Source organism: Schistocerca cancellata, chromosome 11 (assembly GCF_023864275.1).
Source record: "Schistocerca cancellata isolate TAMUIC-IGC-003103 chromosome 11, iqSchCanc2.1, whole genome shotgun sequence".
Lineage (NCBI taxonomy): Eukaryota > Metazoa > Arthropoda > Insecta > Orthoptera > Acrididae > Schistocerca > Schistocerca cancellata.
In genome coordinates, this window is record NC_064636.1 from 57402973 (window position 1) to 57416862 (window position 13890).

Genomic DNA, 13890 nt, shown 5'->3' on the forward strand with positions numbered 1-13890 from the left:
CACAAACACGTACATCACCATTATCGAGTCGGAAAGGATGGAAAAAAAATCTTGCATAAACTCATGGCTGACAACAGGCACAAACAAATTATAGGAAGGGACTATTTTCTTGAGATGTTTTCAACAGTACATAGGACACTAATTTTTAACACAGCCACGGTCACAATTATCTATAGTCACTAAATTAATCTCATTTATAATGTGCAGCGACGACACTGGAAGAATTTACAAGTTAAAATTCATCAATTACACATGCTATTAATTAATGACATAGTAACTTATATATTGTACTGCTTTAATTAGGCATTCCTACTTTATGTCATTCTTATATTTAATTTTCATAAGCCAATTGTAGATAGATAGCAAAAAGACTTTGACTTGTTTAGGTATAATATTGATTTTAGACAATCGAGTCAATCGCCTGCAGGGAACTTTCATGACAGCCCCTGACCTGGAACAAGTTCTACCCATTCCACTAAGTCACATATCTTCTGCACCATTCGCTTACCGCTAACATTTCAGGTCAAAGAGTATCTTTTTTGAATTGTATCACTACGTTTACATGCGAAACATGTTCTGAAATAATAAAACCGAATTGCGGAAACCGTTTTTCGCTTTCGTGTTTACATGTTACTATCTCAAGCGGATTTGCTAGCCCAGTTAAATTTGGCGCCTGGAAAACAACGGTTATAGTTTCTGTGTTAATCAGGACAATCGCCATTTGTCTTTAATCAGCCTAGGTGTAAACCGCTTCAGTCTAATATGTCCACTTATCCTTCACCGTATGAAAAGCCATTCCGTCCATAATAGCTGAAAATTTTTAAAAACAAGACAAAACCTGACAGCCCAACACTTTTGAAAACCGGTTGAATTTACAAGGGAGCGAAAATATATTGCTAAACCGGCAACTAGAAGCGGATCTCCAGAATCGATTTTGAAGTGTTTACAATAACCAACCAAAAACGGTATTGGGGTAATCGTTTGCGAAATACAGTTATGGGGGCCCCATGTAAATGATGTGTATGTTTGCTCTGCTGTTTACCTAAAGGAATATATTAAACTAAATAAAATGCTTAATGAAAAATTGTCCTTATTGACAGTTAACATCAAAATATTATTTTTGTTTCGTGTTGCTGGTAATATTTTCAACTCATTGTATATAATTTTTATTTCTGCAATAGTAAGCCTTCGTATTTTATTGATAGACATAAATTTGACTTGTTTCTTAGTATCGTAATAATGGAATATACATACCTTAGACCAGGGGCGGGCAAACGTTGCACGCGGCTCATGAGCGCACAGCGCTGCACGTGTGTTGCCCGCGTGCAATCGTCGACTGGGGCAGTGGCGACAGCCGGCAGGTTGCGGCAGTGTAGTAGTTGATGCGTAGCGACCACTACGTAGTCAACGTTGTATTTCAAGAACCGGAAAATGCAGAGTGAAACAAGGAAACGGAGAAGTGGAGATTTGCTATCTTTTAAAAAGTAATGGGAGAATCATTTTTTTTGTGCAAAAACGTGAAAATTCAAAATGTTTAATATGTGGTAGTATTCTCGCTGGTCAGCGGAAGTTTAGTATTGAAGGCCATTATAACAAATTTCACAAGGACGAGTACAATTTATTGTCGGATTCTGAGCGGATGGGGAAATTGACTGAGCTTAAGAAGAGCGATCTGACGATACTAGATGAATCTGTCGTAGTTGCTATGGTCACGAGAGATATGCGACTTTGTTTCGTCATGTCTCTCATGTAACTGATGTAACATTTTATGGAGCACCGTTTTCAATTTTTCAGGACGACAACAATAATAGCCCAGCGTACGAGCTTAATATAGCGAAAGCTGGAAAACCATTTGCTGAAATAGTAAGTGTCGGTTAAGAGCAAACATCAGTGATGAAAATTTAAGTAACTGCTTGCGTTTGTCTGTATGTAGAAATTTTGTTCCACTCCACCTGTGATAATTAAATAAAACGTATCGTAGGTAATAGGTACTCTTTCAAAACACGATGTCTTTCAAGCACTACTACTACTAATCTTATTCCTACATACAATAAAGCAAGCTAGGAAACAAAACGCATAGCAGAGGAAGGAGCGGACAGAGGGTACGGCGGGGAGGGGAGATAAGGGGGCGACCAGCTTGAGGAATCGTTAGCGCCAGGATTTCACCCGGAACAAGTCCCGCCCACTCACCGCCGTTCTTCCCGGTCTTTGTTTGGCGCCTGGGATCGTTTCAGTTGACCCACGTGGTTTACCGCGTTCGGCTGCACTCGCTCGGAGTGAATGTTAAATTAATATGTTGCCAGGTCTTAAATTTCGCACGTTACAAAAACGTGCACAGTTGGCCTCAGCTGTGCCAGGTACTTCCACAGCAAACATAAGAGAAAACAATTTAGCACTGAATTCTTTAAATACGAGAACTCAGTATTTATATGAATAGCCTATGAAGAAACACACTTTTGTGTGAGGAAAAGCACCCAAAGCTAAAACAGGATAAACCTACCCTCAAATAATAATTTGCTCGGAGAAATATGAACCACGGTATACTTGACACTCCAGTTTCAGAACTCAGACAGTATACGCGAAACAGGCATCAGTGTTCACTATAATTCCAGAGGGCATCAAAATTACTTTGTTCCTGCACGCTATTTTCGCGTGTTATTCACTGAATAGTTTTGCTGAAACGTTTTAGGGGTGGAAGAAGAGCTAGCACAGCATGAAGGACGTTTTACAGCCGTGAAACACTGCAGCATTTATTTCCTCCATAACTGTTCTGTGACAAACATACACATCATCATTATTATTTTTTAAAAATGGTTTGAATGAAATTTACAAAATTAATGAATCTTTTGGTTAAAAATATACAAGACAAAGAATAACGACAGATTATTTCCCTGAGACGTTTGCAACAGCATATAGTACATTAATCACACAGAAACAGCCACAATTCTTTATAACCTCGTTTATAATGCGTAGGTATGGCATTGGAAGAATTTACAAGTTAAAATTCACCCATTACCCATGCAGATACTAACGAAATATGTCATATAGGGAAATATCGTACTGCCTTCATTAGGCATTTCTACTTTATGGCATTCTTATATTCTTTAATTGGCATTCTTATATTCTTTAATTTTCGTGAGTTACTATGAGGGCCTACATAAACAAAACGACTTTCACTTATTTCTATATAACGTTGATTTTAGACAACAGAGTTAGTCGACTGAATCCGTGGCTTTACTATCTACATAACAGATTCAAGACCATTGTTTTCGCATTGTATGTTTGCTCTGCTGTTACCCTCAAATAAACGTATTATTAATAAGTGAATTAGTTAATGAAAATTTGTCCTTATTGCTCTTAAATAACATCACGTTATTTTTTTGTTTTCTATTGCTGGCGATGCTATCAATTCTCTATAAATATTGTTATTTCTTTAATAATGCAAATTCATGTTGTATTACCATCCAGAACAACTTAAATTTCTTATCATTACCGAATTTCATCACAGTGTAACGTGTGTTGGACTGTGACGATAACAACTTTGTTGTAGCTTCCAGTTTGCGGAACTGGGAGCTGGCGGCTGTTTAGGGGAGGGCCTTACACTATGGCGGGGCGTGGAGGGGGGGGGGGGGTGAATGGGCGGGACTTGTTCCGGGTAAAATCCTAGCGCTAAGGGCACGTACCAGCTTGCCCCTGTGTGCACGCAGAACACCCATTAACTGCACGCGTGCAAGTGCACCGCACACGATTCCTACCCGCCCCTGCCTTAGACAGATTCACCTATAACCGGCTTGGGCTACAACAACCCAAACCGTCCAAAAATTTATTTAAATGTTCCTACTTTTGTGAGTTCCACTTTTTTTTTTTTTTTTTTTTTCCTTTAATGTGTTTCAATTCCCCATCGGGGCGGGCTGGCAGCAGCATAGGCGCTGCTCTTCAGCCGAAAGACAGTACAAAACAATAGAAGACATTAAAAACAGCAAAGGAGAGACTAAGGTGAACATATATATATAAAAAAAGGGGGGAACAGCATGGAAGACAAAACAAAACAAAACGGGGTGACTGTAAAATGGAGATAATAAAAAACTGTTTAAAAGTAGCACATATAAAAGGCCACACACGGCGACGGTTAAAAGAACACAAGGCACAGTATCACTGGAGCTAAAAGTAGCGACGGATGGCATAGCACACAACGTAACACTGACGGCGAACCTCAAGGCAGGACACAATTAAAATCACATCTCTTGACGCACACAAGAAACAGCACTAAACACAACACTGACGTGGCACACTGACGATGAGCAATACAGAGGATCTGCCAGGCGCTAGGAGATGAGGGAGACCTGAAGAAGGGAGGGAGTGGAAGAGAGGGGGGAGGTGAGCAGGGGGCGGACGGGAGAGGGCCAGGTAGGGGGGGGGAAGGAGCGAGGCAGGTATGGGGTGCAGGGTCTCAGGGGAGGGGGGACGGAGGGAAATCCGCTCTGGGAGAAGAAAGAAAGAGGAAATGGTGCCCTGGGGAGGGGGGGGGGGAACAAGGCCAGGTTATAGTTGGAAGGAAGGGTAGATGTCACGGCGAAGTTCGTCATCCGGGAGGGGGAGGCGTTGGAAGTTGCCCTGATGAAGGAGATGGAGGGTGTGGAGGTGGAGAGAGGGAGGGATACAGCGATAAAGGCGCGGCAATGGGCGGGGGGTGGAGAGGAAGGAGGAAACCAGAGGGTGGGGGGGATCAAGTCTGCGAGCAATGTAAAGGATGCGGAGATGTTGGAGGAACAGGAGGAGGTGGGGGAAGGGGATCAGTTCATACAGGAGCCGTGTGGGGGAAGGAAGGCGGATACGGAAGGCAAGGCGGAGCGCATGGCGTTCAAGGACTTGGAGGGCCTTGTAAAAGCGGGTGGGTGCGGAAATCCAGGCAACGCTGGCATAACAGAGGATAGGACGGATGAGGGATTTGTAGGTGTGGAGGATGGTAGAAGGATGCAATCCCCAGGTCCGGCCAGACAGGAGTTTCAGAAGGCGGAGGCGGGAATGGGCTTTCTGCTGGATGGTCAGGAGATGAGGGGTCCAGGTGAGGTGTCGGTCAAGGGTGAGGCCAAGGTATTTCAGGGTGGGGGTGAGTTGGATAGGACGACCATAAAGGGTGAGGTAGAAATCATGGAGGCGAAAGGAGCGAGTGGTGCGGCCTATGATGATTGCCTGGGTTTTGGAGGGGTTGAGACGGAGGAACCACTGGTTACACCAAGTGGTGAACTGGTTAAGGTGGGTTTGGAGGGTACGTTGAGACCGTTGAAGGGTAGGATAGAGAGCAAGGAAGGCGGTGTCATCAGCATACTGGAGAAGGTGGACTGGTGGGGGTGGCTTGGGCATATCAGCTGTATACAAGAGATAGAGGAGAGGGGAGAGGACTGAACCCTGGGGGACGCCAGCCGTGGGATAAAAGATACGGGAATTGGTGTTGTGGAGGGTGACATAGGAAGGACGGTGCGAGAGGAAGGAAGCGACCAGACGGACAAAATTGATAGGCAGGGCGTAGGTTTGGAGTTTAAACAGGAGACCGGGATGCCATACACGGTCATAGGCATTTTGGAGGTCAAGGGAAACAAAAATGGCGGAGCGGCGGGAGTTGAGCTGGAGGGACAGAAGGTGAACAAGGTTGAGGAGTTGGTCGTCAGCAGAGAAGGAGGGTCGGAAGCCACACTGGGTAAGGGGGAGGAGGTGGTGTTGAGAAAGGTGCTGATGGATACGGCGGGAGAGGATGGATTCAAGGACCTTACTGAAGACGGAGGTGAGGCAGATGGGGCGATAGGAAGAGGCGGCAGAAGGGGGTTTGTTGGGTTTGAGGAATAAGAGGATGCGGGAGGTCTTCCACAGGTCAGGGTAGAAGCCAGTAGAGAGGACGACATTATAGAGTTGGGCGAGGACATTCAGGAAGGAATAGGGGCTTTCGCGAAGGTGCCGGTAGGTGACACAGTCGTGACCAGGGGCTGTGTTGCGTTTGGACCGGAGGATAAGTTTAATGTCTTGTGCCGTGATGGGAGTGTTTATGTTGGAGGGGGGCAACTGCCCCAAGTACTGGAGACTAGGAGCAAGTGGAGCGACCGAGGTATCGGCACGTTCCATGACGGCGGGGAAAAGAGAATAATCAAAGTGGGGATCATCGGGGATGGAGAAGACCTCGGAAAGGTGGGAAGCGAAGTGGTTGGCCTTACTGAGGTTGTCAGGAAGGGGGCGATCGTTATGGAGAAGGGGGTAGCTGGGAGCAGAAAGGGAACCAGTAAGGCGATGGAAGGCGGACCAGTACTTGGAGGAGTTGATAGGAAGGGTGGCGTTGAGTCGTGTGCAGGTCTGGCGCCAGTCTCGGCGTTTCGTTGCTGTAATAAGGTTCCGTACGTGTCGCTGTATTTGCCGGTGGCGTTGGAGTGTATCCCTGTCACGAGTGCGCAGGAAGGAGCGATAGAGGCGGCGGGATTCACGGAGGAGGAGGACAGCCCGCGGAGGGAGAGTGGGACGGTGTGGGTGGATGGTCTTTGTAGGAACATGGGCCTCCACGGCGTCAGTAACTACCTTCTGAAGGAAGGAAGAGGCGTGGATGATGTCGTCGGGATGGCGATAGGTAAGAGGGTGGCTTTCGACCTGGGTGGAGATGAAATCCCGGTAGGCATCCCAGTTGGCACGGCGATAGTCATGGACGACCTTGGGAGGGGGTGCAGGGTGCGGAGCCGGAGGGGGGCGGTGAGCAGACTTTACGGTGAGAAGGACAGGAAGGTGATCGCTACCTGTGGGGTCAAGGACGGCGACAGTGATACGCCCAAGGAGGTTGGCGGAGGCAATGACAACATCGGGGGTGGTGTTACTTTCGGGTCGGGTGTGCTGGGGAAGAGGAACAAGGTCACCTTGGATCGTGGAGAGGAACTGATGCCACTGCCGAAGGGCAGCAGGAGTGCGGCTATGAATGTTGAGGTCGGCGGCAATCACATAGGTGGAGAAGGTGCGGTCAATGTGTGAGATGAAGTCATAAGGAAGAGGAGCAGCGGGGCGGACATAGATTGTGGCACAGGTAATGGTGAGGGAGGGGAAGAAGACGCTAAGGATAAGGTGTTCAGTAGGGTCATTGAGGAGAGGCTGCGGCCGGACGGGGATATGCTTAAGGTGGCCAATCGCGACTCCACCCTGCGCACGAGGACCAGGAGCGTCAGTGCGGTGGAGGTTATAGGGGGAGGTGCGGATAGAGTGGTGAGGCTGGAGAAAGGTTTCGTTCAAGAGGAAGGCGTCGACCTGGTGGTGGGAGAGGGTGTGCATGAGGAGGTATTTGTTGGAGCGGAAGGAGCGAATGTTCTGGAAGAGGATGCGAGGCTCATGCCGCGCCATGACGGGAAGGAGGGGGGGAAGAGAGGGAAGGGAAGAGACTTAAACTAGGGTGTCGAGGCGGGTGAAGGTGAAGTGGGCTTGGTTGTGGGAGTAAGTGGCGAAGGTGTTCAGGTGGAAAACGGAGCGAGCAGCAAGGGATATTTGGTGGAAGGTGTGGGGGCGCTGAAAAGGGTGAATGTTTTGGAGGACAACGGTAATAAACCGGATGACGTCCTCGGCCGTGGGGGGTGGACGGAGGGAATTGTTGGGATGGACAGGGGGATCAACGGGACGAACGGGGACTGTAAGTTCAGGGGTGGCGGGAGGGGGTTTAGCTTTACACTTGTGGGAGTAAGTGGGATGGGGGCCATTGCAGGTATTACAGGAAGGAGGAGCATCGAGGTTGGGGCAGTTCTTAAGAAAGTGGGAGGCCTTGCAATGGGGACAGGTGGGGGGGTTTTTGCAGTTGGGAGTCAGGTGGTCGTTGTACATCAGGCACCGCTGGCAACGGTAGGATTGGGGAGGGGATTTGGAGGATTCAACAGGGTGGCGACGGTGGTATATCAGGGCACCCTGGGTGAGGAGATGGTCTATGGACGGGGCAGACTCAGAGAATACCCGCATGAGGTAGGTGGGACCAGAGGCGTTGTGGATACGGCGGGCCGAGCGGATTTCCAAGTCCGGGTGGGAGTTCAGTTCTACCAACACCTCATCCTCCGTGATCACCGGGCTGAGCTTGGTGATCACAGCGGTGTAGGTGGGGGGGCGACGGGGAGGTTGGGGCTGACGAGGAGTGGAAGCGGAAAGGAAGGGTGTCAGAGAGGCGTGGGGGCCAAACATAACTCGGGGGAGTTTTTGCAGGAGGTCTGTGTGAAAGGATGGGGACGGGGACTTGATAAGGACTGAGTCCCTGCGGGGAATGAGTTGGGAGATGGGAGCACCAGGCAAGTACTTTCGTATTTCCTTGGTGAGGGTACGAGCGTCGAGGAACTTAGGATCGGGAGTTGACAGGACAAAGGTGTGGAGGGTGGGGGCCAAGGGATGGGTGGCAGGAGGAGGGGTGGTGTCCATGGTGACGGCAGGGGGAGGGGGAGGTGGTGTTGATTTTTTGTGGGAAGTGGCGGGAGCAGAGTCGGGAAGGACGCGCTTTTGGGGTTTTTTGGAGACAGGAGGCTGGGAGGAGGGGAGAGGAATGGGGAGGAGAGGGAGGTGGCGGGTGGCAGATCCCTGTGGCGTAGTGGAGGCACCGGGAGAAGCAGCTGGTTCAGTGGTGGCGATGGTGGCTCGGCGCGACGTGATGCGTGCGGGAGACGCAGAAGACGAAGCGACGGGGTCGGCTAGAGACGGGAAGCCAACCACCTGAGGGGCGGCAGCAGAGGCGGCAACAGAGGCGTACGTGAGGGCGGGGGTAGTAGTGGGAGCTGTTGAGGGTGTAGAGGCTGGAGGAAGGGTGTAGAGGTGCGGGTATACAGCAGGGGAGGAGATAGGGGGATGGGTAAGTGGGGGAAGGGAAGGGGAGGTGAAAGGAGGGAGGCCAGGGGCGGCACTCCAGGAGGTGACTGTGGGAGAGGGGGAGGGGGAGGTGTAGATGACGGTAGAGGTGGGAACACTCATTGCAGACGAACGGCGATGGACAGACGGACGTGCAGCAGGCGGCGGCGGCGGCGGCGGCGGCGGCGACGGACAGACGGACGTGGAGCAGGCGGCGGCGGCGGCGGCGGCAGTGACGACGACGGCGATGGACAGCGAGCCGGCAGGCAGGCAGGCAGGCAGGCAGGCAGGCAGGCAGACGGACGGACAGCGGTAGCAGCAAGCAGCGGGCGGGCAGACCAACAGACAGACAGACAGACAAACAACACAATCTTCGAAAACGGTGATTCCACCCTGAGAGTCGCCCAGGCTTTGCAATCTGACCGCTTTCGAAGGAGAGGATCCAACCCTCTAGATGGAGTTCCACTGAACATAGCTCGCTTATATAAAAACTGTGTTACCAAGATTATAACAGGGTACGAAGTATTTTCGTCATAAATAGTAAGAACATGTGTCTACTTATAGCTATTTTATTAACGAACTAAAAATAATTAACTAACACAGCCAAAAATATGTTTATTCCTTCCAACATTTTCTTGCTAGACTCCTTAATGGGAAGTAAAATAAAAGGCTAATTGGTACGGCAAGGTTTCATGTTATGGCCGACAGATGTCAGCTCGACGCGATGCCACAGGCGTCTAAAGCTAGCGAAATGAGGGATGCTCAACTACCGGACCTACCGATAGATGGCTCTACCAGCTGATTACTGTCGTCTGTATTGCCCGCCGTATTCGAATTTTCCAAGAAGTTTCTCTCGGTCTGTACTGTGTATAAGGAATTAAGGATTATCGAAATGGTGATTTCTTGTTCCGCTTTCAATTGTACGAAGCGATGGAGTAAGGAAAGTGACTTACCATTTCACAGGTCATAGGACTACCGATACAATACGATAACCTAAATTATGAAGAAAATGTTTTGATATTATATAAGCTAGTTATTTACTGTGATTCTTTTCTTATGTGTGTATTTAATTACTGTATAAAACATTGTTTTACATAATGCTGAAGAAAACGTCTTTAGTTCTGTTTCTCCCCTTTCTGTAACTATGTGAATATCGTACTGAAACTAAAACCCTCTGTAAACTTTGATGAAGCCAATTGTATGAAAAGTACTGAAAGGCTAATAAAAATATTCTATTCTAACAACACAGACTTAGTGCGTTTGCTAATTCGATGTTTTTGAACAGGTTTCCTCTTTAGCACGCAGAGCTGCTAAAGAAGTGGATTACTTCCGTGAAGCGGAAAGATTTTAATCCTACGTCTTGCAGTTTTCCTTGCGGAAACCTTTTCCGATAAGATGATTACGTAGTGAGCCCTGGAACGTGGAAGAAACGTGCCATCAGTTTTTGACTTTCCGACACATTTGATGCCACCAAATAAACAGCCACGACGACATGTTGTTAGGATTTTGTGTGACAACGATGCTTCTCCATGTTATGGCCGACAGATGTCAGCTCGACGCGATGCCTTGGGAAAGATGGCAATCATTGTACACCGTCTCTTGCCGCTGCAAACAATTAGTGATTGGATGAAAACGAATCGCATAATATTTGCAGCCACATTGATCGTATATGTTGCTGTTGCTTGGTACAGGTACCACGGGTTATGCATCTTTGTAAATTCGAGGTGAAAACAGGAGACTTCATAGAAGAGAGAGAACAAACCAAATTCTCGTTTCAGTTTGTAGTGGGCACGTCCTGAAGCATGCTTTTTTTTCTTTTGGTTTAGTGGACAATTATAGGAAACAATAAACTGAAACAAGACAATTTAAAGATATAAGAAACTTGGAAATCTAATGTAAATAGTTGGTTTACAGACGATATTTTTAAATTTATCGGTATTTTATGTCTGTTTCTTCAGTACTGCACATATGTGTATAGACTGCTGTTATACATGATATTTCGGTTTCTTCTTCTTCTTCTTCTTCTTCTTCTTCTTCTTCGTTTCACCCAACTTTGGGGTACGTTGAATCAATCACTTCTGTGTGTTCTGTGCCTTTCTTTTCGCCCAGTACTGTTTCATTCTTTCTGATCTTGCTTTTCTTTCCTCATCAGAGATGACAATCGTTCTTTTCTTTCTATTTTGGAGCTGGAATCCCTCTTTTCTGTCTTTGCTTATCATTTTTGCGGTCCTGTCTGTGAGCATTTTTTCTGTGATGTGTAGTTCTCTTAAGTCTTTCTCTGTTTGGATAAACCAATTTGGTTTGGATTTTTTATTCCTGAAGTAGTCAAACATTCTTTTTGTAAGTCTATTTGGGTTCATTCTGAGAATGTGCCCATAAAACTCAATTCTTCTTTTCCTCATTGTATCCGAAAGTTTTTCTGTGGTTTTGTAGAGTGTTTCATTTTTGGTATGAATTAGTTTGTCGTTAAGAAATTTGGGGCCTAAAATTTTTCTCAATATTTTTCTTTCTTTGATCTCTAGCCTTTCAATTGGGCCATGGTTAGTGATAGATAATGTCTCAGCTGCATATAGTGCTCCTGGTTTAATGACAGTGTTGTAATGTTTTATTTTTGAATTCCATGAGAGGGACTTTTTATTATAAGTATTTTTAGTAAGCTGAAAGGCTAGTTCAACTTTGTTTCTTCTTAATTCTATTGATTTTTTCTCAAGGGCGTTCCAGCTAATCCATTCACCAAGATATTTGAATTCTTTAACAATTTCGATCTTTTGGTCTCTTACTTTAAGATATTTCATTGGCTTTTTTATATTTGTGATTATTTTGGTTTTTTCAAAAGAAATTTTAAGGCCTATTTTCTCTGCTTGTTTCTGTAATTCGAGGATCTGTTCTTTGGCTTCTTCCCATGTTTCACCTAGTAGGGCCATATCATCTGCAAATGCTAGGCAATTAACCTTGATGCCTTTGTTTTTTGTTCCTAGTCGGATTCCACTATTGATTTTCTTGTTCCATTCTCTTACTATTTTTTCTAGGGCACAGTTAAATAACAATGGAGAGAGTCCATCACCTTGTCGTACTCCAGTTTTTATCTCAAATAGGTCTGAGAGTTCTCCCATAAATTTAATTTTGGAGTATGTGTTGGTGATGGTTTCTCTAATTAGGTTTGTAGTTTTATTGTCTAGGTTCAATTCTTTTAATATGGAGATTAGAGATTCCCTGTCTATGGAGTCGTACGCCTTTTGAAAGTCAATGAATGTGATGACATACGCTTTTGCTCTCGATTTTTGGTAGGCCATAAGATTTTTGAGGTTTAGAATTTGTTCTGGGCAGGATCTTCCCTTTCTGAAGCCTGCCTGGTATTCTCCAAGTTGACAGTCTAGCTGGGGTTCTGCTCTGTTCAAAAGGACTTTAGACAGTATTTTGTATGTTACGTCAAGGAGCGAAATCCCTCTGTAATTGTTGGGGTCTGTTCTGGATCCCCTCTTATGAATTGGGTGAATGAGGGCCATCTTCCATTCATCCGGAATTCTTTCTGTTTTCCATATTTCTTCAAATATGTTTTGGAGAGATTCTATGGCATTTCTATTGACATTTTTCCACAGTTCAGCTGTAATTTGGTTCTCTCCCGAAGCCTTATAGTTTTTGAGATTCAAAATGATTGATTGTAGTTCCTCGACGGTGGGTGGTTCTGAGTTAGGACTTGTTGAAGTTGAGTTGCTGAAATCCATTTTTTCAATTGGTTCTTTACAGTTGAGAAGGTTTCTGAAATATTCCCTCAAAATTTTGCAATTATCCCTGTTGTTGTGTGCAATATTACCATTTTTATCTTGTAATTGGAGTGTCGGTGGGCTGTACTTGGTTATTTTTTGTTTAAAAGTTCTGTAAAAGCTCCTAGTCTTGTTTTTGTTGAAGTCTTCGTTGATCTGCAAAAGGAGTTGATCTTCTTGTGCTTTTTTAATTCTTTTGAGGTTTTTACTCACTAGTTTTCTTACACTCAGGAAATTTTGCCTATTATATTCATTTTTCTGAGATTGCATCTGTTGCCATGCTTTCTTTCTTTGCTCAATAAGTTTGTCACATTCCTCTGTCCACCATGCGTGTTTTTTGATTTTGGTTATAGGTGCTATTTGTTCAGCTTTGGTTAGTAGGCTTTCCTTCATTTGATCCCAATTTTGGTTCCTTATATCTTGAGTCGCGAGGGGAAACTCCTTCGAATTCATTATCTTTTCTGGATCGTATCTTCTGCTTTTGGGTTTACTGTTTCTATCTTTCCTTTTGGGGATAATTTTGAGTTTTATTGTAGAAAGATAGTGATCAGAATCCAAGTTTGCTCCTCTGAGTACTTTGACATTTTGTATTTCTGTATGGTGTTTCCATTTTATCGCCACATGATCAAGTTGAAATTCACCCAAGTGTGGGTTTGGTGAGGTCCATGTCTTCTGTTTTCTGGGTAGTCTCTTAAAGGCTGTGGATTTCAGGATCAAGCCATGCGCTTGGCAGAGTTCTACTAATCTGACTCCATTTTGATTAGTTCTATTGTGCGCTGGGTAGTTTCCAACAATATTTTTGTATTTCTTCTCTTTTCCTACTTGAGCATTGAAGTCCCCCGTAAGTATGATGTTGTGTTTGTCTGGGATCTTTTGCACCGCATCATCTAGTTGTTCCCAAAAACGTTCCACCTTTTCCTTATTTTTCCTATTGTCTTCATTTATGGGGGCATGTGCATTCACAATTGTGTATACTCTATTAGCAGATTTAAAAGTGAGTGTGGAGAGTCTTTCCGATTGTGATTGAAAGCTGATAATGGAGTCTAAAATACTTTTATCTATTATAAAGCCCGTTCTGAGGTGGGGTGTGTTTTTCATTATTCTTTTGCCTACCTTTCCTTTGTATATTCTGAAACCTCCGGAATCAAAATTGTTTTCATCTATGTATCGAGTTGCTTGTAGTGATGTTATGAGTATTCTATGATGTTTGAGGGTATCTGTAAGATGTTTTAATTTTCCTGTTTTTAAAAGAGAGTTTACATTGAAAGTAGCTATGTAACTTGTTTTTTTA